At 37.5% G+C, this 27,257-nt stretch overlaps 1 protein-coding gene across 8 annotated transcripts in view; it reads right to left on the bottom strand.

Moving 5' to 3' along the window:
* SLC25A21 (solute carrier family 25 member 21) overlaps positions 1–27,257 on the bottom strand; it is a 533,965-nt gene that overhangs the window by 465,713 nt on the left and 40,995 nt on the right. The gene's annotated exons all lie outside the window — the stretch shown is intronic.

Raw genomic sequence — 27,257 nt, 5'->3', positions numbered from 1 at the left:
CCCCTATAATGCCTTTTTGATTCTTACAAAACAAACATTTGTGATAGAAACTTTGGTGTCAGGATAGAGTACAAACAAATCATTAAGTCACTCTTAACCATTATTACTGAACCAGAAACTATGTCAAGAAACTTGAAAAGGAAGCTTTGCTAATTTCATTATATAATATCCACTTTATGGTTGGCTCATTATTTCCATATAGGCAAGAAAAATGAGCAGAATGAAAAGAATAAACTGTTTTGTTATTTAAAAATACAGTTTAAAAGGCTAGTACTGCTAAGTAATTCATCAGAAAGAAAAGCTATAGTTTTTTTAAAAAGAAAAAGTATAATGAGACCTTGCTGCTATAGAAATGAGTTGAAATTCAGGAAAATAACGTACATAATAGGAATTAAAAGGTGTGAGTTCTGTCATGGGGTGTAACTGTATGTGTGTGTATGTGTGTGTGTGAGAGAGGAGAGAGAGAGAGGGACTATTCCTTTGTGTTCTGGCTTTTTGGTATGGAAATTCACAAATACAGAAAGAAGAAGATCATCTAAAATGGATAAAGGTATTATATCCTTTTTATCTTTTTGTATCTCTCCTCCACTTTCAAGTTTTTGTTCCCTGATTTCTATCCATTCACTTTGCCACACTCTACTTTCTGATATATTGGCCATTATATCACAGTCTATCACTTCCTTTGCTCCTCTTTGATTTACTATCTCACCAAATGCACTCATCTCTTTGAAAATAAGGGAAGAAATCTAAGTATATTCCTTGCATTTCCTTGCATTCTTACATTTTGTCCTACTTTGCAAAAGCAGAGCTTAGGTTAAAGTTTCCTTCCCTACAAATTAAGAAGTTTCATTCAGTTGATCACCATGAAATTCACAGCTTTGTAGATCACAATATATTGTGTGAGTGGGGGGGAGCTTTTAATAAATGCTTCAAACTGAGACAAGGCTAGGAATTATGATGGTGTGAATTATTCTATCTTCCTTTGGGAAGAAAAATTGCCATAACAACTAACTCTGCTTCAATTAAGCAATAAATCTCTGGTCAAATAGAAGAAGAAAGGATCAAGGAAGGAAAAGTAGGAAAGAAGGAAAGGAGGAAGGAAGAGAGGATAGGAGAGAGGGAAGGAAAAAACCTTCTGGTACATAAAAACATGGGTCAGATTTGTGGCATTCCCTTAATTTTTTGCTCCAGTGAAACCTGATCTGTTAGTCATTAGAATGTGAAATACGAAGCCAAGATACATAAATGCAATTTTGGCTTTTTGAAAAATCGTTTTGTCTTTACCTGTCATAAAGAGTGGTTGTGAAAGTAAACGATATCATGTAGTCAGGAGACTCATATGCTAGCCTTAGCTCTACTTCTAACTAACTGCCCAAGAGCAAGCAAGTCACTTGGTTTTCATAGGCCTGGATTCTGTCATGGTTCCTGAGGCATTTCTCAGAATGGAAAATAATGGTAGGGATTATACCTTCAGTGCTTCACAACATTTTTCACATTGCAAAACTGCCATATAGTTGACTAATTCTTTTTTACAGATAATCTGAGGTCTTTATGAAAGAAAATAAAAACAGAAATTTAATAAATAATATTTTGCCAGTTAGATTTCTCACAGAGATGTGAAAATTATTAACATTGCATGTGTAAAACTAAAACAGCTTAAACATATATAATGAAATTAATACATATTATTAAAATATTTTATGAGTATTCTTTATAACATCATAGTATTCCAAGAACCAGCACTTCTGACTTTAAGTTGACCCATGCTTTCCATGAAGAACATTTTCATACTTGTGAAAAAAAATGTATAATTGCTATAAAACAATAGTTTATGAACACTACTTCAGACTTTCTAACCATGCTCTAGGGTATCCATAAGCTCATTCCCTCTGAACTTCTATTACTTTTGTTTTATGTTAAGAGTTCGTATTGGTTTGCAAAGGCATTTCTTAGCCAGAAAACTAGTCCCTAGAGAACATTGCTTCATTATTAAATGCAAAATAAGATAGTAAATAGCAGCATGAAGGCAACTTTCACTTTTACCAAAATCACCTAATAGGCTTACAGAGGACAGGTGAGTATCATTCAGTTCTGAAGTATTAAGAACATCCATTTGAAATATGGCATACACAGGCCCTTCTAAGCATGAAGGAATCTTCAACTTTTATTCCTCAGAACCGAAAACACAGGATGTACAGACTTAATTTTTTATGATAAAGATACAAGGAAGGTACCTGCTGCTTGGGTTGAAGAATGCAGTAGAGAAGGTGATGGGGTCACTTGTTTCTCTTCAGGCCAGTCCCTGTGCTGGGCCTGGATCATCCCCACCCACAAAAACCTCCCCAGCACCATGATTCAGTTATGTAAGGGACCCCACCATACTGCACTCAATAACTCTCAGTTAAAGCCATGGCAATGAAAATATTTCATTCCCAAACTATTTATCAATAATAATAATTGATAATATAATACTCACAATGGGGGAACAACCTGTTTGAATCAATACTTATCATACATGTTATTTGGTTTTTAAGAGACTATAAACTATTGGAAGAACTTGGTTTCCTATTTTATGCCAAACCTCACTAGACAATCCCTAAAAAGATAAGTACTCATTTTTTTAACAACAATGCTAAATCACTGATATGAGGATGCTTGGGAACCAGTGCATGCACAGTGTAGCGGGAAGATATCCAGCCCAGGGATAAGGAGATACAAACTCTGGACCAGGCTCTGCCTTTGAAATCTTTGAAAAATTACATCTCTCTAGACCTCAGTGTTTTCAACTATAAATTAAGGAAGTTGAGTTCAATGGAAGGATTCTAAACTTTTGTTAGAATAAGAACCCCTTTTTTTTTCAACAAAATTTACTAATGAACCCAACCTGTTAAAATGATAAGAGTGAACCTGCTCTGGTTGAAAGGAGGGCAGGAAACCAGAGTTTCACCAATCACGTTCCTGTCAAAGGAGAGCCAAATTATGTTTAAGGTATAGGTTGCCTCCTGTGCATTTGCTCTTTTACATAATAATTCTATGCCAACCATCCCTTAGAGAAACAACTAATTATAATGTTATTCAAAGATGAAATCCAAACTAAAAACAAAGTTAAGTCTGTTGGGTCTTCCCTGGTGGCGCAGTGGTTAAGAATCCGCCTGCCAATGCAAGGGACACAGGTTCGTGCCCTGGTCCAGGAAGATCCCACGTACCGCGGAGCAACTAAGCCCGTGCACCACGACTACAGAGCCTGCGCTCTAGAGCCCGCGAGCCACAACTACTGAGCCCTCGTGCCACAACTACTGAGGCCCGCATGCCTACAGCCCATGCTCTGCAACAAGAGAAGCTACTGCAATGAGAAGCCCATGCACTGCAATGAAGATTCAATGTAGCCAAAAATAAATAAATAAAACAAATAAAAACAAAACAAAACAAAAAAAGTTAAGTCTGTTATTACGAGGCAGTTTGAGAATTTGTAGATAGCAAATTCCTACTACTTTGCACTCAGGAAAGATTTTTCTAATGGAGAACTAGTACATATGTTGGATGAGCTGAAAGCTTGAAACAAACTTGAAGACAAATAGTGAGATGGAAAAATAAATCTATTCATTCATTCATTTAACAAATATTATTTGGGTACCAACAATGAGCTGGGCAATATTCTAGATAGTGGAGATACAGCTGTGAACAAAACAGACAAAAATCCCTGCCTTCCTAAGGCTTATAGTCTTATTTCATTTCCTTCATTTTCTTTCTTCCTTTTTCTCTCGTTCTTTCTTTCCTTCCTTCTTTCTTTCTTTCTTTCTTCCTCTTTTCCTCTTTTCTCTCTCTCACTTTCACTCTTTTGTTTCTTTCTTTTTCTATCTACTTCCTACACAGCACAGGCCACTGATGAACACTAGCTATTTATGCTGAATATTAGCATTGTTGTTACTACAGTATAAAATAAGGGAAAGGAAGCAATAAGCAAAGAAGAATAAGAATAAAGAGGGAGAAAGGAGAGTAAAGGGAAGAGAAATAAAGAAAATCAGGAATTTGAATTAGAGAAGATCACAACTGTTAGAGACCATTCTGGCAGAGACCACTCCAATACTCATTCCACTCTTCTTTCCTTTTGGTAATAGAAAACCCCACCATTACCACTTACTTTTAGCTGAACACATAATTGCCTAGTCCCAACTACACTTCCCAGAATCCTTTGCAGCTAGGAGTGGCCATATGACTAAGTTCCAGCCAATGGGATGTTAAAGAAAGTGATGTAAGCCATTTCAGGTCATATCTTTATTAAGGAAGTTGCTTCTCCTCCTTACTTATGATCACACCACCACCATTTCAGGCTGGGATGAAGACATAGTGCTGGTAATCCAGCTTTTACTATGCAGAAGGGGATCATACTCTAGGGAAATCAGGGAAAAACAGAAGTAACCTATATTCCTTGACCTTACGGAACAGAAACTCCTGTATGCCTTCTTCCTTTTTTGAGTCTCTGTATTTTAAGATCTCTTTATTACGGCATCTTAGATTATATTCTAATTAACATAAGTTCCTTCTACCTTATTATGATTAAAAACTGGAAACAAAAATATAGGGATAGATGCAAAGAGACAACACCCAATAAGCAGCTCTGCCTCGATGTTATGAGGGCTAAAATCACCAGGGAGTCTTAACTTAGCTCAGTTCCTACAGAGTCAAGTCACACTAAGAAAGCTTCATAAAGTGACTCTGAGGGTTTCCATAGACACTTCAGCTAGGTTCAGATTTCAACAGACCAAAAGAACTTTCAGCAGGAGGCTGAAATCATTCACCATGCTCCTATGTTCACTATGGCTGTCTACTAGTTTCCTATTACATGGAGCTTAAAAATACACCTTTTTTTTCCTATCACACAAACATCTCTACCTTTCCATTTTGTTTTGAGGGATGGATTTGGGGTGGAACTGACTAAATATTTCTAGTCTCTTAATTCGTTAATTTCATTCCTCGTGACAATAAAATAGAGAGTGATAGAGAGTGTACACAAACTGGGCAAATACAGACACAACACCCAGAATATATGCAGGCACAAAACCAATTATATGTTATTTTATCGCTGACATTGCCTTCTTTCCTCAGAGCCTTTTCTTTAATTACTTGGAGAATACCATATATAATTATTGAAACTTTTGCTTTGAAATAATAATGCTAAACTTCTCTCTTCCATTCAATATATTTTATACCTGCTTGAATATTTGCTACTAAGATATATGAAAGCTATTTTTGAGTCCAACATGAGAAGGTATTTATATATTTTTTAATAATCCGGGTAATTAAGCATTAAAAGTGGTAGAGAAAAATAGGTTGAACATGGTGATGTAATAAAAATGTTTAGCATGTCTTGACATTCCATTTTTCCTCAGACTCTTTATTGTTTGCTTTTCCTCCTATGTACGATAATAAAACATAGAGTTACAATCAACGTGTGATGACAAATGGTCTCAGGATTGGGTTTGCATTCCTCTAAATATATTGGCATTTGTAAGCGGGAAAAGATAGATGTAATCAGCCACCCTCAGACAAAAGTAGGATGACTGTTCTGGCAAAATGCTCAAACCACATTAAGCCCTAATTTGAAATGATGTTTAAAAGAAAGCAATGCAACTAGGACCAATTTATTTGTACAGCAACTAAAAACTGAACTCACTAGACATATTTAAGAGATGGAAACAATTAAATGTATTTGTTTTCTAAACAGACCAAGTATATTAGAAGGTTAAAAAAATCCAATTTTACTAGACACTATTATTTGTTGCTGCGCAATACTTAAATCATTTTCTTTAATGGCCCTCTGAGGTTGTTCTAATAAAACATACTATTTTTAAGAGTGAGTAAACAATCTGTTTAATTTCACATTATCAATATATCGCAGAGCTTCATTCTAATTAGCAGCACATGGAAGGAAGTAGATGTGAGGAAGTGTGGGACAACTTAAACAGAATGTCATTTTATTGGGGCAGGGAGGGTATTGCTGGTTTTCACTTTTGTTTTTCAGAAAAGCTGAATCTTGATGCTTTCTCTTTTGTATTCAAATCAAGTTTCTATGGTATTCTGGTAAAATTATGTCAAGTGAGTTTTTTTGGGTACATATCTAGACACAATAGGCACTTCAGCTGAAGATAACAATTGTTCTGGCTCCAAAGAGATTGAAATAATGACGTTTCTATCCAGAATAATATCCTGCTCCAAATGTGGGATGGCCAGATACCAGCATATCATCAAGCCTTTGGCTAATATATGTGCCCTGACCACTCAATCAAGGAGTTTCTTTAAGAACAAGTATCCTAGACTCTCTGGCGTCTTCTCCCTTGGGCTATATCCTGACAAGCCTGGCTAAGAGAGGTGGCTCTTTACACACCATAATGAAGCACACGTCGGGGAGGGCAGCACTGCCAAGGCCCCACTGAAGTTTGCCAGGAATTGATGCTACAGAGTATTGAAAACAGGACAGGGCCATTTTTAGTTCTCCTCCTCTGTATCACTAGTTTATGGAAGAGTCTGATGAACATTTGAATGAATAAACATCAAGAGGATTTTTTAAATAAGGATCACACATCACTAGCAAAAGAATATAAGGCCTGCCCCTGCGTGGAAGACACAGGAAGGACTGGTGGGAAAGGGAGAACACGCACCAATTTCTTCACCGCATTACTACATAACTCCAAAGTACTGAAAGGCTCTCCTCAGGGCTTCTTCACTTTATGTAGAAACACTAACAATTCTAGTGCCCAGCATTTTCCTAACACTTGTTCCTCCTAGAAATCCATCTAGGGTTAGGAGAGTGTATTTAACTTTGACATTGTACCTATTCAGGTTGCTGAGAAAAGTTAAGGGGATTCTGCTGATAACAGCATTCAGCCGCAAAGATATCTAAAAGGTTAAAATACTGGTGAGACAACTAAAGCATGACTGAAACATCATGTCCAGTGAATTGCTTCATTCTATACCAGCATAAGATATCATATCTAGCAAGTGTAAAGCACACTCTAATTGAGGTAAAAACCAATGAATGCTTCAGATACTATGATTCTAACTATTCAGCACTTCAACTAAAATATTTAACTATTTCAAGTGTTTCTTCTACTTAACAACTACATTAAGAATGAAAATATAAAGGGAATTCCCTGGTGGTCCAGTAGTTAGGACTCCGTGCTCTCACTGCTGAGGGCCCGGGTTCAATCCCTGGTCACGGGAACTAAGGTCCCCCAAGCCATGCAGTGTGGCCAAAAAAATAAAATAAAATACAAAAATACATGTAATAGAAATACATTTTAAAGAAATTCACATCATAGACTTATTTATTTAAAATAGAACTTGTCCAGAAAAACAATCCTACTCTAACATGAAGGCTAAGAAAGTTCAAAATGATTTTTTAAAGGATGAGCTGTTTTTTAAAAAACAGACTTGAAATTATTGAGCAAGGATAGTCAAAAAATTTAAATCAGCCAGAATATATTAAGCGAACACATGTTATGCATAAGACACTGTGTTTCAAGCATCATGGCACACAGTATACAATCTCTCACTTCTACCCACCTCACAGGATGGGCTTGGTACTGAATGTATATACCTTTGTCCCACCCAAAGTAATGAATCTGTAAGTAGGCTACTCTTCTTTTTTTTTTCTTTTTTTTTTTTTTTTTGCGGTACGTGGGCCTCTCACTGTTGTGGCCTCTCTCATTGTGGAGCACAGGCTCCGGACGCGCAGGCCCAGTGGCCATGGCTCATGGGCCTAGCCACTCCACGGCATGTGGGATCTTCCCAGACCGGGGCACGAACCCGTGTCCGCTGCGTCGGCAGGCAGACTCTCAACCACTGCGCCACCAGGGAAGCCCAGTAGGCTACTCTTAATTGGAGTTCTGAGAGTGGTATAAACTTTCTTACCAGGCCTGTGCATTGGCCGTGTGTCCATCTTACAACACACAAGACACACTGGTACCAAAGGCATATGTTATATCCTCTAACTTCAGCATTACATTTTAAGTCCTTAGACATGCTATTGGAAGCCTTTACTAAGCAGACCTTTCCAAACTAACCAGAACATATCCTTTTAATAAAAAATAATAGCTATGTTCTCATTTTCAAAGTTTGCGATTAAAACCTACAGTGAAAGAATCCAGCTGAGAAGAAATTTCCTTTTGGTTCAAAAAAATAATAATGTCATTAAATTTATCGGAACAATATGAAATGAAGATGTTGTTGTTGGGTCCTTCACTTATAATGGAAACCAAATAGGCTTGCTGTCTTAGTTAAATCCATAAATTATTCGTCACGTAACATTTCAACAATAATTTTAAACATATAAAAATTAAGGCACAAAAGAAAATCCCACTATCAATGATAATCAAACTAAACAATTACACATCTTTTTGCATGTGGTTTAATTGCCCAGATTTCAAAGAAACCCACATAATCTCACGTGTTAAAATATTGCTTTTACATATTTTAAGCATGGTAGGACAGCTTTTCAAAATATAACTTGTAGTATTGGGTGCCATTCCAACGGCTGTTTCATATCGTTTGACATGGCAGCTTAGTTTGCTAATATTGGCTTACACTTTTAAAAACAACATATTACAACTTTACATGGTAGCATTCTATCTTTCTCAAAGTTTATAACCTAAAAATGCACTGTTAAATTGCTTTTGGTATTGACAAAGGGCACTGCTACTCATTTTATTTTTCAACATAGAGCTAAAAGGTATATGAATCATCCTTTTGAAACTTGGAATGCAGGCAAAACAGTGGATGTGAATGGAGACTAAGTAAATAATTCCTCTCATCATCTAAACTTTTTTTCAGGGCATCAGCCCTGGAAAAAGTCATTTTCTTAGCAGTAGCCTACTGCCCTAAAGAAAAGAAAAATTTATTCGCAGAGAGCAGTTTATTTACCATAAGACATGGCTCAGCAAAGGTTTTCTGTTTTGGAAATGTAAAGTTAATTCTTCCTGTCAAAGCCTTAGGAAAACAGGCACATTGTAAACATATTTTTGCACTTAAGAGCTGGCCCTCATTTTATTTCGGAAGAGGGTTATTTCTATGTGTCCCATAAATCGGCGTTCTTAGATGTGCAGAAATGAGAATAAGTAATTTGATAGTATCTTTGTATGACAGATCTAATATAACATATATTAGAGCACTCTTTCATTCTCCATATGGAATTACAAAGCGGAGTGAGGGTAGAAAATGAAATCCCAAGAGATGAAACTGAATTTAGCTAAAGTGATACTTCTTATGAAGAATTTTAAACTCCTTCAGATAGTGTCAAGTGAGAGCCAAGGCTCAATACTGCCATCTCCTTCTTAAATGCTGAAATACAAGGAGCAATCTTAGGATAAAAATACAGGATAACAAAGCAAAAGGAAGTAGCTGCTGGACACATAAAATTCACTAAACACGTAATTTTTATGTTTGTCATTTTGGAGGAAAGGTTCAATTACTAAATATAGTATATATGCTTTACTAAATTAACAAATATTTTTAACTACAAAATGACTAATTTTTTTGTGGATTCCCCCCTCCCAAAAAGGCAATATATGCAATTAATTTATTCATCCTATTATTGATGACAATACAACTTATTTTTCTTATTTTGAAGATAAGGATTAAGACAACTACTAATGAGTCAATAAAGCCAGCCTCAAATTTAGGCAGAGTAATTCACTGAACTATATTTTAGGGCTTTTCTACTTATTCTTTGACTCTAATAGTCTCCTTACCTAGAAAATGATATCTGAAAATCCATCATTAGCATGCTTTTTTTTTTTAACTTAAAGATTTGAGCTCTATTAAAATGCAAAGAGCTCACTGAGAGGTACGTTTGAAATGTATTATCAAGTACGTAGATCTTATTGTGCATGATCCCACAGGGTGACAGTAAGTTCCTGGACAGTGCCAGTTGATACCTCTTGTCCTAGAATAATTATTTAAAACTCTGATTTATCAATCTTGATAAATTATATGATTATCCTAGTCTTAGGTCCTTCTTGAGGGCAGAATTTATCAGAAGAGAGGAGGCCACTGTGGCAAATGGGGGGCCACTACCAAAGTGAGTGGGTGGAGAGTAAGGAGAATGGGAAGGTTCAGGGTAAGAGGGCTTCTGGGGGAATTATTTAGGTATTACATTTATAGGACTTAAGAGGCAAAATCCATGTACTATGAAACGCAACACATTCTTAATTAACAACAGTAAAGAATTATTTAGCTAAAATAAATGTTAAAGCACCAGTTTGTTTTATCACTAACTTCTTGAGCAATTTATCTTTTCCAAAAGAATAAAAATGCTAATTTAGAATCTCTCACTCCTAAACTGAATAGATTACTTATGACTGCAGCCATGTCTCAGATCCAAAGCAAAGAGGAATACAACAGAATCAGCCTGAGAGAATCAGCGGCTCGGAGGAGGCACAGTTCCATCACATGTACTCCTACCCTGTTTAGCGAAACACCTTTTCTCCCCCGGTATATTAGATCTATGAAAGACGTCTAGAAGGAACAAGGTAAATTTACCGTCTTGTTAGCTGTTAGACAGGCTACTCATTGACAAAACACCTCTGCTGCCCTGGCTGACACACCAAAAGTCCACATCCTTAAAGGTGGGGTTCAAGCTCAGGAAGGGCCATTGACCCAAGGGGGAAAAAGAAGATGTGCTCATTCTTACAGAAGTAGTCATAAAGGACCAGTGCTCTAACAACATGAGTGGTAGAAGGTGATTCAGTGTTCAGACTTTAGAAATAGAAAGTAGAAAATAAGGGGAATTCCCTGGCGGTCCAGTGGTTAGGACCCTGCACCTTCACTGCTGAGGGCGTGGGTCCAATCCCTGGTTGGGGAACTAAGATCCCGCAAGCTGCACGGTGTGGCCAAAAAAAAAAGAAAATATTAGAAAGTAGAAAATAAGATAGAAACATTTTTGTGAATCTATCCAATGAAGAACACACTTCATATAAGCTATAAGAATTATATTAAAATTTAACTACAAAAAATAATAATAGACATTTTTATACCTTGTAAATTTAATAACTCAAAACTTCAAGAAAGTTGTTCTTTAAGTAAACTGACTATGAAATGAATCAGAATTAAGAGACTTTTCCCCTTCCTCTAATAACTTCGAAGTTTTATATAAAAGTTAGTGGAGCAAATTATCTCCTCATCCACCACCTCCAAGTTCAATCGATCTGTGTTTTAAACAATTGGGCTTTAGACTTTTTTTTTTTTTAATTTGGTTGCACTGGGTCTTAGTTGCAGCAGGTGTGCTCCTTAGTTGCAGCTCACAGGCTCCTTAGTTGTAGCATGTGAACTCTTAGTTGTGGCATGCATGTGGGATCTAGTTCCCTGACCAGGGATCGAACCCGGGCCCCCTGCTTTGGGAGCATGGAGTCTTAACCACTGTGCCACCAGGGAAGTCCCAGGCTTTAGACCTTTTGATAATAGGCATATATTTTACATGCATTTAATGAAAGAAAATGTCTTGAAAAGTTATTATAAAATGTGTTACAGAAAGTAAAAATCACAAATGTTTTTAAATGACCAAAAGGGATTTCCTGTTCATCAGTACTGCCTTCAGTTCTCTGAGAATGCAATGCCAATTTTAAGTCCTCTCTGACTTTCATTCAGAGTTAGAAACAAAGGCCACCAAGCATAGCTGCCAACTCTGTACTGCAGAGGACGTAGGTGAGGCCACTGATGCAGCACAGGGGAAACCATCACTGACCACTTCACCTTGGTCCATTGAATAAAAAGATGCTGCACACTACAGTAGGTCTGCCATCCTTCAAGTTTCATTACCAGGCACGTTGGCTCAATTTGGGGGATACAAAAAAATTGTCAAGGAAAAGACCTGGGATGTTTTTTTCTAAGGTCCTCTTCTTGGCGTTAATAAGTGGCAGCATTTCCAGCAGGCCCAGCAACGAAAGAACACTATGCAGAAGTTTTCCATATATTTTATATAAGTAGAAAAAATATACTCGACACCTTGAGGAGTGAAAATGTCTTAATTGGTATAAGCACTACCAGCCTCATCCTTTTATTATTTCCTCTTATAAGGGGAAAATTGAGAGAGCTGTGCTGGGTGTTACAGAGCTGAGGTCACTCATTAAAGGAGGTCAGGACAGTCTGAAGCTAATAAAAGGGCCAAATAAACATTTTTTTGCAAAAAGTATCATGGCCAAGGTCTTTTAACCTTGGTGACTTCAGTAAACACCCCAAGGGCATAGCAGGTGGCCACGCACCCTTTAAAAGTAATTTTCAAACTTTTTCAGAACTCCAGACCACTTGTGCTGAGCAAAAAGTTTAATAACCCCACTTGCTCTTAGATAAAGCTTGAGAAAATTATTGAAGACTAACCTCGATTTTCATGATATCCTTACTGGAGTGATCATGTCTTCAGTTATTTGGTCCTTTCTTTTGGCTGATTACCTGATGAGGCGTGATTTTGACCTTGAGGTAAGATGTGTGAATGTGAGCTCAATTAATTCAATGTTCTTTTTTTTTTTTTCTTTTGCGGTACGTGGGCTTCTCACTGTTGTGGCCTCTCCCGTTGCGGAGCACAGGCTCCAGACGCGCAGGATGAGCAGCCATGGCTCACGGGCCCAGCCGCTCTGCGGCATGTGGGATCCTCCCGGACCGGAGCACGAACTCGTGTCCCCTGCATCGGCAGGCGGACTCTCAACCACTGCGCCACCAGGGAAGCCCTAATTCAATGTTCTTAATCTCACTGACATTTTGGGTGGGAATAAAATGGCATATAAATGCAAATGAGGGGAGGGAAGTGTAAAAAAGAGTGAGAGGCACATAATAATTTAGCACTATATGGATACAAGCACGCAATCTGTTTTAACTAAAAAAGTGCTGACTTCATTAAACACCATGAGTAGGGAATTCATGCTGGAGAAGCTGACACCTTTCCTTATACCCCATCTCCTCTCATGCTCCAATCTTTCTCTCTTTCAAAAACCAGCTCGAAAGTCATGTCCTTCATCATGTTCCCTAATGCCCAGAGACAGCAGTAAACTCTTCTGATCTCTACTGACAATAGTCTCTCTATCCCCCTTATCATGCTCTATTATGTTACATTTTTCTTTCCTTTTTTCTCCCGTTTTATTGAGGTACAGTTGACAGGTAACACTGTATTAGTTTAAGGTGTACAACATAATGATTTGATATATGTATATATCATGAAATGATTGCCACAATAAGTTTAGTTAACAACCATCACCTCATAGTAAGCATTTTTTTTTCTCATGATGAGAACACTTTTTTCCTTGTGAGAACATTTTTCTTTCTTGAGGAACTTAACCATCTTCGTTATCTCCAGGACAACTAGGATGATGCCTTGCCCTAATAGGTCTTCAAACTCCTTCCTAGCGTTTCTGAGAATGTCTCTTGTGACAAGGAATAATTATTTTTTTCTTGTTGAATTCCTCTAATTGCTTACAAGCCCTTCCTTATGTTAAACCACTTTGTAACTCTTACTCATAAATCCAAATTATACATTCTAGAGTTATGCAGAAGCCTAATCTAACTTTAATAGTATAACCCTTCATTATGTTTTGTTTTCTGGACTAAACACTCCCCCCCAATAAGAAATGACTTCTAGACCCTTCATCATCTTCATCATCCATTTAAAAGTATTTTCCATTTCATCAATATCCTTAAAATCTTCCCATCAGAAATAAGCCAAAAAGATATATACGAGAAAATTAATATGAGGACAAATGTATGAAATAAAATACTATAGAAGCACCGTGGAAGAAACAATCATCTGAGAAGTCATCAATTAATAATCAGTAAAACAACTGAATAAGACCAAACCAAGGTCAGAGAATCCTATATCATCCCCTCAAACACCTATCTGTGAGTCACTGTTTTCCAAAGTGTATAGCAAATAGTAAACAAATAACAGTTAACATTACTTGAGCATATAGCATGTAGATGGCATTGTCCATGCACTTTTTATGTATTAGGTCATTTCATCTTCACAATAATCCTTTAAGGTAGATAAATGCACCCAGGCTGAGCGAGCCAGCTTTGGACAAATTGCCCTTCCAATTCCTCACTTTCAATCATCAACAACTAAATGAAAACAAGCACATATAACAAACAAGATGAGAATGTTCAGGTGTACAGAAAGTAAAGAATGTGATTTTCCTTGTTATGGAGCAATTTTTAAAAACTAAAAGAAAAACAGAACAAAACAAACTCTGCAAATCAACATGCCACTTAATTCTGTTGCCCCACCAGACACTCCCTCTGACTAGGCTTTCAAATTTTCCTATTTAATACAATGATGTGTTTTTTAAATAGTGAAAAACTGGAAAGAACATGTAGTCAACAACAGGGAATTGATTAAATAAATTGTGGAATACCTACATTAAAAAGTGGTGTTTACACTCACAAAATGACAGAAATATTCTTACAATGTAATTAAAAATATGAAACTTTATAAAATGAATCATGAGGATCCTATATATATGTTTATAAACACATAAAGACCAGAAAGAAATATATCAAAATAACCATGATTATCACTGGGTGGGAGAGTTATTAGTGATTTTCACTTTCTTCATTATGCTTTTCTATATTTTCCAAATTCCCCAAATTAAGTTGTGTTGGTTTTAAAAGAGAGAAAAAAGTAATATCCTCTTTAAGGTACTTCCTTCTCATTTTATTTTTCCTTCAGGGGCACTGATTTAGGACCTTGAATAATAACAGAATTTTCTATTTCTTATCACCTTTGCCCAAGGACATCTGTCAACAACCCTGTAAATAAAGTATCCAGTTTAAAGACTGCAGACCTGCGATTAATACCTAGGGTTACATCATAGGGCATATACAAAACTAAGCAGATTGTCCCAGTATATTATTGTTACCTGTAGCAAAGATAAAAATTGATTCCTGAGCATATGCCCATGTTATAATGATTCTTTTCTTAAGCTGCAGGGTTTGATTTCCAAGGCTACAATTATCAGTAAGACTTCTTTTGGTTATAGATGTCACTTATATGCAAATATAGGGTAAACTGTGAATGGGACCTGGATAGATGGCCACCCAACAGAAAGAGCTGTGCACTAGGTAAAAGTCAGGACACCAAGGTTCTTGTCCTGGTTATGCTACTAAAAAGCTGTGTGACCTTGGACAAATTACAACTTCTTTAAGTGTCAGTTTCCACATGTCTAAAATTGGGGAATTAGACAATTTACTTGTTCAAGGAAGGACCCTGCTAAAAAGAGGGCTTCAAATGCCTAAACACTGGAGAGTCACATACGGAATGGGGTGATACTTAGGTCAATGTAAACAGCTATGAGAAGATTCTCCAAGGGTCCAGAATCTATAATCTACAAGCCCCTGGTCTGCCACTAGTTAGCTGTATGATTTTCTGAAAATCATATGATCTCTTTAGGCCACTATAAAACAAAGGTGAGTGGACTAGATGATCTCTAAGTTCCATTCTACTTCTAAAATCTATCATTTGGATTTCAAATATGCACCTAGAGAGGACAAAGAGAAACAAGGTAAAAAAGGATTGAAAGTCTCTAACTTCCTTGTTTCTACACTGGCTTAGATTTTCTTTAATTCTGTTATTTGGTGAAAGGATAAGTGGGAGTAACATACATTCTAGTTGATGGTAAGAGAGCAATTATTTTAAAAAACAAAACATAACAATTATGATTAGATTAATAGGCAGAAAATCAGTTACCCAAATGCTAACTTATTACTTCACATATAATAATTAGCTTCAGAAGGCAGGACGATCTAGCACTTTTTAGCGACTAGAAAGTACTTTATAAATATCTACCTTATGAGTTACAATTACTATTGTTCTATTTCAGTGAAGATAGACTAGAAACAGGCAGTCTTCAATGGAGGATTTAGTGTTTAGAAATCCCTTTACTTTCTGTTTCAAAAGACTCCAAAGTCTTTGGACCCATTAAATATCCATTATGTGCTTATGGTCTAGCACAGTGAGAAGTCAACTAAGATATACAGTATTTCAGTTACTTTGAAGGCTGTCCAAATATTGCAGCAAGATCTCATTGTATCGAGTAAGTGTCAAAAGGAACGCAAGGTACCTAACAATTGAAAAGAAATATTCTTTTGGGCTTCCCTGGTGGCGCAGTGGTTGAGAGTCCACCTGCCGATGCAGGGGACGCAGGTTCGTGCCCTGGTCTGGGAAGATCCCACATGCCGTGGAGCGGCTGGGCCTGTGAGCCATGGCCGCTGAGCCTGCACATCCGGAGCCTGTGCTCCGCAACGGGAGAGGCCACAACAGTGAGAGGCCCGCATACCGCAAAAACAAACAAACAAACAAAAAAGAAATATTCTTTCTTCATACAAATAAGGAGCAGTTACATTTTTCAACCTATAATGTGACACATGATATCATAATTTTCAACAAAATGGATAATATATAAAGATGTGGTCCTAAGTCTTTCATCGCATCTCTTTTTATCAAACACAACTTAGGTTAAAAATACTATCTATATTTTTATTTTAATCATAAGTCAGGGCATTGCTCCACTATGGACTGGCTGATGGCTTTCTTCCCTACACACTTGCTGTGTGTATACTACAGTCAGGAGTTATACAGCTTTGTCATCAGTAAGGACTGAACTGAGCACTAGTTGTGCTGACTGTCACAGAACTGTTAGTTCACTAACACTGGCTCAACAAGACACCATTACAAAACCATCAGCCAAGGTTTGGCAGCACTGGTGCTTTACTGGAACCACTGAAATGGAATTTGACCAATATCAATGCCCTTATCATTGTATATCTAAATTAAGGAAGGAAAACTCATTTGTAGAATTTATTTAATACTACCTATAGTATTTATCCTTCACTTCCTATTTGTGATGCCAGATTACTACTGTAAATGTACATTTCACATACAAGTTATTGAGACTACAAAAAAGAAGGTTTAGCAAGGAAGAATGTATATGTGTATAATTTTATGTTTTTGGCAAAATTATACGACACATGTAATGAAACATAAAAAAATAAGAGGTTATTTGTCACCACACTGATTTCCATAAACTCAACATGATAGTTCAATTACAGCAAAAAGTTTACATGAACATGTCCATCTGATTCAATTTAACAAGCATGTACAAAGTGGCTGCTAGATTCAGGGCACAAAGGGACATTCAAGATGTGTTCATCACCTCCCTACCTTCAAGGAGCTTACAAGGACATTTTAGTCTCCCTTATAAAGAAAGTCCTAGAAAATCAATGGTTCTTTTTCTTCTTTAATAGAGTTCCCAGGAAGAGGTTTTCATGGAAGTTAATGAATTATATTTTTGCTACAGGCCTGTGCTTAGGAAGATGCAACTGATATGACTTGAAAGAAAATAGCAAGGTCTACTGGAAATTCCTGAAACACATGTTTCTACAATACTAATATTAAAGAGATACTGCTTGCCCACCCTTGTTCTGAAAACACCAGGTTCCACTAAGGTAAAACTGAAAAGGAAAACAGGAGAGTGAGGACTTCCCTGGTGGTCCAGTGGTTAAGACTCTGGGCTTCCACTGCAGGGGTTGTGGGTTCAATCCCTAGTCAGGGAATTAAGATCCCACATGTTGTGCAGCACAGCCAAAAAATAATAATAAATTTAAAAACTAAAAAAAGAAAACAATAGAGTGATGGGGTAGCACTTTTATAATAATACAGCCCTGGGTTAAGCAGGATTAATAATAACTACCATTTATTAAGTGCCAACCAAGTCCCAAGCATATTGCACACATTATCCTATTAACCTGCAAAGTGGGCACTTTTACCTTTGTTTTACAAATGGAGAAACTGAGGCTCAAAGGGTTTAGGAAATTTGCCTGAGGTCACACAGCTAGGAGTAGCAGGACCAGGATTCTAAGCCAGGAATGTCTCACTCCAAACACCAGGAATTTCCACTCATCAGCTGCCTCTACAGAGGGATACCTGTATAGATACCCTACATGGATACCTACCATTTGGCCAAAACAAATTTCTTTGACTTGAACTTTAATTAAATGTTGCACATGAGGTATCACCTCACACCAGTCAGAATGGCCATCATCAAAAAAATCTACAAACAATAAATGCTGGGGAGGGTGTGGAGAAAAGGGAACCCTCTTGCACTGTTGGGGGGAATGTAAATTGATACAGCCACTATGGAGAATAGTATGCAGGTTCCTTAAAAATCTAAAAATAGAACTACCATACAACCCGGCAATCCCACTATGGGGAATATACCCTGAGAAAACCATAATTCAAAAAGAGTCATGTACCAAAATGTTCATTGCAGCTCTATTTACAATAGCCAGGACATGGAAGCAACCTAAGTGTCCATCGACAGTTGAATGGATAAAGAAGATGGGGCACATATATACAATGGAATATTACTCAGCCATAAAAAGAAACGAAATTGAGTTATTTGTAGTGAGGTGGATGGACCTAGAGTCTGTCATACAGAGTGAAGTCAGAAAGAGAAAAACAAATACTGTTTGCTAACACATATATATGGAATCTAAAAAATAAAAAATGGTTCTGATGAACCTAGAGGCAGGACAGGAATAAAGATGTAAATGTAGAGAATGGACTTGAGGACACGGGGAGGGGGAAGGGTAAGCTAGGATGAAGTGAGAGAGTGGCATGGACATATATACACTACCGAATGTAAAATAGATAGCTAGTGGGAAGCAGCCACATATCACAGGGAGATCAGCTCAGTGCTACCTACAGGGGTGGGATAGGGAGGGTGGGAGGGAGATGCAAGAGGGAGGGGATATGGGGATATATGTATACGTATAGCTGATTCACTTTGTTATAAAGCAGAAACTAACATACCATTGTAAAGCAATTATGCCCCAATAAAGATGTTAAAAAAAAATACTACACAATGCATTTCCAGCACCCTCTCAGTTTTGACCTCCTCTGCAGCTAGATCTTTGACTTCTAGTGCTTTTCTGCCTTTTTTTCTTTCAATAAAGAAAGCTTGAAAGAGGGTGTGGCAATTACTAACTTGGCACAGAGTCAGAATGGGTCACAAATTGTTCTTTTTTACTTGTATAAACCTAAAATCCAATATCTTCATTGATCAAATGCAAAGTAAAGTTTCAAGAGCAAAAAGGTCAGTTCTCTAGCTACTACATTCAATCGTCTTGTCTCAAATAATACACACTGGCATATGGAAAACTCAAAACTAGAGACCTGGTTAGGAAGCTGGAAGTGGACTAAAACCAACATAATTTCTTATCCCAGTTTTAAATGGTGGTGGAATTATTCTGGTAAAGATGGGACAGATTGACACTTGGTAAAGGCAATGACAAGCTGTCAAAAAAGAGACTGTTAAATTTTTTTTTTTTTTTTTTTGCGGTACGCGGGCCTCTCACCGTTGTGGCCTCTCCTGTTGCGGAGCACAGGCTCCGGACGTGCAGGCTCAGCGGCCATGGCTCACGGCCCAGCCACTCCGCGGCATGTGGGATCTTCCGGAACCGGGGCACGAACCTGAGTCCCCTGCATCGGCAGGCGGACTCCCAACCACTGCGCCACCAGGGAAGCCCGAGACTGTTAAAATTTTTAAGGATGAGGAGAAACCAAATATTTTGCTATCAATCAAAAAGCTATGAGAATGTGACTCTAAGATAAGAGACCTATGAATTCAAAAAGCAAACTTACCAAGAAAAAATTATGTTACAATCTATATTTAACAGTTGGAAGCTAGTTTTCTTGTCTGTTGCATGCTAAACACAGCCATTCCTATAAAAACAGAAATGCCCATTCCACATCTCCTTATTTTCATGTGAACAGGCATTCATCTCTAAGAAATGCCCACACTACAGTGGTTTAAAAAACATTATGTTATTTGAGCCAAGGAATGCCTAGCACTATCAGTAACCACGAGAAGCTAGGAGAGAGAGGCTAGATTCTCCCTCACTGCCTGCAGAAGGAACCAACCCTGCTGACACATTGATTTTGGACTTCTAGTCTCCAGAACTATAAGACAGTAAGTATCTGTTATTTTAAGCCCAATAACATTATATTGTTTAGGAAGAATTTTATCTCTTAAAGTGAAGCAGAAGTTAGATTGAATTATGTTATTCTGATGTATTAACACAAAAGAATCTCCCCACTTCAATGTAAATACACAGGTCAATATGGTCCATTCTTTTACATTTTAAACATTATAGCTTGGTTTGCACAAATCCATAATCTAAATGGTGCTGTCCAATACAGTAGCTACCAGCCATATATAACCATTTAAACATAAATTAATTATAATTAAATAAAATTAAAAATTAATTTCTTCAATCCCACTGGCCAAATTTCAAGTGCTCAACAGTCACCTGTGGCTAGTAGCTACTGTATTGGACAGCACAGAAATAGAACATTTCCTCAATGCAGAAAGATCTACTTGAACGTGCCGGTCAAGAAGGACGCAATAGAGAGTAGAGAACTACTGCTACAGCCGCGGCTTCTATTCAAGAAATTTCTGGCTTCTGATCCAACACTGATTTCATAGCACTCATACAACGACAGCTATACCCCACAGTCCCATAAATATCACCTTCTTGGATTTACATCCTAGAGAAACCCAACAACTGGCACTTTATTATGCACAGTGGCAGGTCAACATCTAGTTTGGAGATGCTATTGTCCTGACCTTTCTACTAGCAAGAGTTATCTGTGCAGTTCCACATGTCTGGATTAGAACACAGTTGGGTGAGAACATGGAAAACATGATGCTCCCCCTTCAACAATGACCCAGACCCACACAGTGTTCTTTTCAGTATTGTTCCTAAGTGACTATCACGTACATTTACATCAGCAACAATCCTGTACTTTTCAAAAACCATAATAAGCCCTCAAGATAATAAAAAGATTGATCTTGGAGAGAGGAAAGCTGTGCATTTCCCCAGGTCCCATATTCTATCATTGAGATAGAAACACTGTATTAAATACATTTTACATAAGAGTGCTCAAAACAGTCCACTCAGAAGGCAGACAATCAATATTCCATAGTGTGCTCACACGTAGCTTTCAAAATAAGTTTACAGTCTTTTCTAATTATATTATACGGTTTCAAAGTTCTAATAAATATAATTATGGAATCTATACTTATTTCTTGCCTGAATTAAAGTCTCCAAATACAGTTGAAAATTATCTCAATAATTTTTCTCAAGACCAGTGTCTTTGGCATTATCCAAAACTTTTAAAAGTCTTTTTTTTAAAACAAGGACTCAATAACCACAGTGTCCTATTAGAATGACAAAGAATAAAAATAAAGCTGAGTCCTGCTATTAAGGCAGCCTAGATCCATTTTGTAACAGATTGTCCCCACTAAGAGAAAGCCATGGCTGGTGTGCGTCCACAGAGATATCATGATATAGATCCTGAGATAGCAGCAAGACGTTTGCTCTGCATTAACGTGTAAACTGGATCTATCTTCCGATTACTTTTAACTTTTCTACTTATAACAAGAAAATGCAGTATGTTATGTTGCTTAAAGCATAAATCTAGAGAAAAATAATAAAGTGCATTACTACAACTACAAATATGATAGGAACTATGACCTAAGCAAAAATTAAAGAAAAAAAATTTTTTTAATTCACAGCAGTTCATGTGCACGGCATGGCTCTTTTGAAAAGCACGGGTCCTGAAAGAGACTTATAGTCAAAGAAGATTTGGTGGTTTCTCATTAAGCCCCTGGCAGTGAGTATTTCAGAAAATTAAGTAGTTTATGGAGCACATACTCTTTAGACATTCCCTCACTTGATTAGATGAGGCAACAATACAATGTGGATGTGAATTCTAAACAGATGGGGAAAATAATCATAGAAAAAAAGCTGCTGGCTTTGGCCAGACTGTAAAAAGGTTCTCCTAATGGTCAAGCAAAATACACCTCATTGAGAAAGAAGTCTGAGGGGATCTAGCCACTAAAAATGAAAAGCCAAAGTTAAATGCCCTACCATTGCTGGGGAGGAAGAAGGTAATAATTGGAGGGAGGAGTAAGGGCAGCTTCTAGGTTGCTGGTAATATTCTATTTCTTGACTAGGGTGGTGGCTACACAAGTTTGTACACTTTGAATGATTCATCAAGCTCTATAGTTAAAATTGGTATACATTTATGTGTGTTACACAAAATTTTTTTTAAATGTAAAGAAGTTAAAACATGCCCCCTCCTCAACAGAGAGTCATTACAGACTAACCTCAGAATCTTCGTGGGTTTCTAAGAAAGCAGCAACAAAAGGAATTTGTTTAATGTAACACTAGGGCATGTCATTGAGTCAGACACATGTTGTGATGACATTTCATCTTATGAGGTCCCTTTGTGAACATTCCGGTGTGGCATCAGTCCAAGCTCATTGGTGCATACTCAACAAGATGTTTCATGTTTGACTGTTTGGTACTAACCAATGCAGTTGTCAGCCAGCAGATATATGCAGAAGACCTCATAGATGCATAGCACTGCCTACACTGGTAAGAGAAGTATTATGCCCACAGTGAAATAAAAATGACTGACCTTTTTTTCCTGTAAGTAACATATCAGCAAGTTGCTGATTCACACTAAGATTTTAAGAGTTAAAGGGAGAATGACTAATCATTTAGATTAATCAAAGATCTCCAAGAATAACTAGTTTAGAGCAATGATGTTAACCTTGGCTGCTCAATGGAATCACCTGGGGAATTTTTAAAAGCACTGACGCTTCAGTTCCACCTCCAGAGATTCTGATTTAATTAGTCTTGGGAGTGACCTGGCCATGGGTTTGGTTTTGTTTTATTTTAACTCTCCAGATGATTCTAATGTGAAGCCAAGGATGAAAACTACTGCTTAGGCTGGGACTTAGGTTGATAGCCTATTGCAAAGCCATTTCAGGTAAGAGTAACATCACCTAGAGAAACATGAGAATGAGTAGGAAGGTCTTATGCTTAGGAACAGCTAGCAAGCTTAACCAGAGGCAAAGGTTCATATTGAAAGATCAGGTTAGATCAGTGGATCACAAAGTCTCGGGCAGTTTCCACCCCAGGGTAACAAAAAACAAGAATTCATTTTTGTTTCTTTTGGTCTCCATTTAGGCTTAGGAAGACCAGCATCATTCATCCTGGTCATAGCTATCTGTATCTATGATCTGTGATTTCAGAGGAGGAAAATCACAATTTTAGTCCAGAATGGCCCTTATATTCTCTTCCCCACCTTGAATGATGGAGATATTATATTGCGAGTGAAGTACTTTGAAACATGCTAAGGGTACTTAGGACAATACTGTACTACCAATGTTTTTAGGTTCAACACATAAAAATAATTGAGTCAGGCACATTACTTGCATTAACCCATGTAACCTTCACAGCAACCCTATGAGACTGATAAGTTTTATTAATCCCAAAATGCAAAAACTGAAACATGGTGAAGTAGAACTTGGCAAGGTCACCTGTTAATAAATGGAGAAGCTGGGATTCAAAGCCAGACAGTCTGATTGTCTTCCATTCCACTATACTCACAGGTAAGTTGGGAGAGAACAGCATGGGTAGGAGGTACAAATTTAAAGGTGGAAATTTTAAACACCAGGGCACAGAATTTTAACTTGCTGGTGATAGATGCACATGGGGCGAAATGTAGAAGAAAGGTTTTTCAGGCAACTATTTTTGGACGGATTGGAAGAGCATCTGACACTACTTTTTTTTTTTTTTTTTTTTGGCTGCGTTAGGTCTTTGTAGCTGTGCGTTGGCTTTCTCTAGTTGCAGTGAGCGGGGGCTACTCTTTGTTGCAGTGCGCAGGCTTCTCATTGCAGTGGCTTCCCTTGTTGCAGAGCACTGGCTCTAGGCACGCGGGCTCAGTACCTGTGGCTCACGGGCTCTAGAGTGCAGGCTCAGTACTTGTGGCGCACGGGCTTACTTGCTCTGCGGCACGTGGGATCTTCCCAGACCAGGGTTTGAACCCGTGTCCCCTGCATTGGCAGGCGGATTCTTAACCACTGCACCACGAGGGAAGTCCCTTGACACTATTGACTTCCTTGAAAAGGGCTTTAGCTTTCAGGGCACTCTTTTCTGGTTCTCTATCCATCTCTCAGGTGATTCATTTTTTAGACTTGTTTAATGCAGCTGCTGCCTCTTCTCCTCTCCTCGTCTACTTTGATTTCTGAATGTACTGCTCTTCTGCCCTTCTGACTTCTCTAGTAGCTGTGATTCTTAATAGGGCTGCAGAGGGTGTGGAGAGGGGAATGTTAAGTATCTCAGGTAGAGATGTACTTTTTAATAGCCTCGGGTGGTCCTGATACACATAATCTATCCCAACATACACACAATGTAAGAATCACTAATAAATATGCTGATGACTCTCAAAACTTCATAGACAGCCCATCTATTTTCCAACCACTTACTGAATAATTCAAACCTCACATACATAAAACATAGCTCACTATTGCTGAGCTCCTCTTCTGATACTCCCTATCATGCTCAATGGCATCAGACATCAGCTTCACCCAGTCTATAACCATGAGGCTTTTTCTCACTCGACTTCCCATTCCAATCCACCACTAAGTCCATTTGATTCTTCAAGCTTCCATGCCACTGCAACTGATACATCCTCTGCCCAGAACATCCTTGTTCACTCAGAAAACTCCTACTCACCTTTCAATACCCAACACAATTATTTACTTCGTCAGTAAAATTGTTCCTGGCTCCCTCTTTTGGGTCTCACAGTACAGGTGGACTCCTCCAGGCCCAGGACCCACCTTGTTCCGTGTTGTCTTCTCATGTCCAAGCTTAGCACCTGGCACCAGTCAGATACTCAATACACTCAATGTTTATTAAACTAAGACCTGAGAAATTTGACCCAGGAAGCTAAATAATTATTGAGGTCATCTAGCCAAGAAACTATAAGAAACCAAAACAATGGTGGTCAAAATAGAGAGACGGAGGTAGGCCAGAGAGATGAGTGACAGTTTTGATGAGGGGTACACAAAGCAGAATAAAGATCAAAATAACCCAATGTTTTTGTGCTTGGGAGATTTGAAGATTGATGTTTCATAGGTAGTACTAGAAAAATTAAAAGATGAAATAGGGCTTCCTTGGTGGCACAGTGGTTGAGAGTCCCCCTGCCGATGCAGGGGACACGGGTTCGTGCCCCAGTCCAGGAAGATCCCACATGCCGCAGAGTGGCTGGGCCCGTGAGCCATGGCCGCTGAGCCTGCGCATCCGGAGCCTGTGCTCCACAACGGGAGAGGCCACAACAGTGACAGGCCCGCGTACCGCAAAAAAAAAAAAAAAAGATGAAATAAACTTTATTCCCTGTGATGGGTTTCACACCAAATCCAACTTTAATTTATGTGAAAAGTATGTGAAAAAAATGTTCAAGTTTTAATTTTTTCAAATTTCAGTCCTAGAATTAAGAGGGCCCTTAGGTAAAATAATTTTCCTGAGGTCCTCAATGGCAGAATTATTACTAAAAATCAAGCATCCTGACATTCAGAACTTCTTCCACTGTAGTACACTGACTCTTTAGATTAGCCTTTATGTTTTGAGCTTGAAAACTGAATAGTCCAGAAAAAATATCTAAGTACAGGGAGTTACCAAATAATTCCCTTGAAAGGGAGATTCATAATCAAGTTTTATATTATGGAAGAGACAGATTTCTCTTCCATAATTACTGTCCTTTTGTCCCTTGGCAAATTTACTCAACATCATTTTTATTGGATCTCCTCTATCCCAGTTGAAAGTCTTCTCCGAGTTTGAATCTTATAGCACCCTCTTCACTGATCCAAAAAGTATACTTAACTCTTTCTGCACATAATTTAACAATTTAGTTTAATAGGTAAAATAGTACTGTTTTATGCTTTTGAGTGAGAGCCCCGGAACCAGACCATCTGGGTTTGCATTCCAGTGCTGCCACTTACAACATGAGCAAGTGTTACTTAACTTTCTCTCTTCCTCAGTTTCCTTATTTGTAAAATGAAGTTGTTGACAGATCCCACAAAACCTGGTTCTGCTCTAGTCTCAGAACAGTACCTGGCACATAGTAAGTGCTCACTAAATGTTAGGCACTATGATAATAACTATTGTTATATCATTTATATAGTTGTGATAGTCCAATGACTAGTCCATCTTGAATATCTGCATTGATATTATCTGCCATAGCTTAAAAAGTTCTTGGTTGTTCAGGGGAAGTAGAAGGATGTATATCTAACCAAAGGTTTTAAATGATACCTAGCACAGAACCAAATTCTAGTACAACTAACTTAGAAACAGACCTTCAAACAAACCTAGGGAGACACTGCAATCTCCTGACTATATTCTAGTAGTCATCTTTTACATGCTATGTTTTCTACTGTCTTTGAGATGACCCATCCTCAAGTATTAACTGTAATGGTCTTATCAAATTATGAGTTTATCTCACCTTGAAATCTCATCAAAAATAAACATGGATATGAATACCTTTTCATGCCTACGTATGCTATATAGGAAGAAACAGAAAGTGAATATTTATTTATCTAGAATTTAACTGTATGAATCCAGGAAACATATTTTTGCCTCTCCTACTATTATCTAAAGATATATATATCCTTCCTCAATGTTCAAAGCAGCATATTGACAATAGTCAAGACATAGAAGCAACCCAAGTGCCCATCAACAGATGAATGGATAAAGAAGATGTGTATATATATATGTGTGTGTGTACCACAGTGGAATATTACTCAACCATAAAAAAAGAATGAAATAATGCTATTTGCAGCAACATGAATGCACCTAGAGATTATCATGCTAAGTGAAGACAGGGAAAGACAAATATCATATGATATCACTTATATGTAGAATCTAAAAAAAATGATACAAAAGAACTTATTTACAAAACAGAAATACACTCACAGACATAGAAAACAAACTTATGATTACCAAGGGTAGGGGATAAATTGGGAATTTGGGATTAACAGATACATACTACTATATATAAAATAGATAAACAACAAGGACCTACTGTATAGCACAGGAGACTATATTCAATATCTTGTAATGATCTATAATGGAAAAGAATTTTTAAAAAAGAATATATATAACTGAATCACTTTGCTATACACCTGAAAGATTGTAAATCAACTATATGTCAATAAAAATAATTTTTTAAAAATTAATTACTTAACTTAATTAAAAAATAAAGATATGGATATTCTTATATACCAGAGACATTGTTACAGTTAAGTTCATTTAAAAATATTTCAATGATTCAGAAATCACACTCCTAGGTATTTAACCCAAATGAGTTGAAA

This window comes from Stenella coeruleoalba (genome assembly GCF_951394435.1).
Source record: "Stenella coeruleoalba genome assembly, chromosome: 2".
NCBI lineage: Eukaryota > Metazoa > Chordata > Mammalia > Artiodactyla > Delphinidae > Stenella > Stenella coeruleoalba.
This window is presented reverse-complemented; position numbering and strand designations above follow the sequence as displayed.